We start from the raw sequence: 347 nt of genomic DNA, 5'->3' as shown, positions 1-347 counted from the left end.
AAACCTAAAAATCATAGGTTTTGATACTTGGCGCCATCTTAGAAGTATGCCAGCTTCGACCAACTCTAGGCTAGAGATTCAGGGCACAGATAGCAGGCCCATCTGCGGGAATTTTCTAGTTGGTAATATTGTAGGACTTTTGTCTGTAATATTGCATCAACTACAGTGATGAACGTTACAAAGCATTTTAATCTTGCGGTGAACAGACAACATTTTGGATCGATAAAAACATCCTGCCTCAGTTCTAGTATAAAATATTTGTATGCATGATTTAAATGGCAGGCTATTGTCGTTGTGATTATTGATTGCGCATTGCATCAATCTTAGCTGGTAATACATATCTTGAA

Source organism: Entelurus aequoreus, linkage group LG14, assembly GCF_033978785.1.
Source record: "Entelurus aequoreus isolate RoL-2023_Sb linkage group LG14, RoL_Eaeq_v1.1, whole genome shotgun sequence".
NCBI lineage: Eukaryota > Metazoa > Chordata > Actinopteri > Syngnathiformes > Syngnathidae > Entelurus > Entelurus aequoreus.
The sequence above is the reverse complement of the archived record's forward strand: the minus strand, read 5'-3'. Positions refer to the sequence as shown.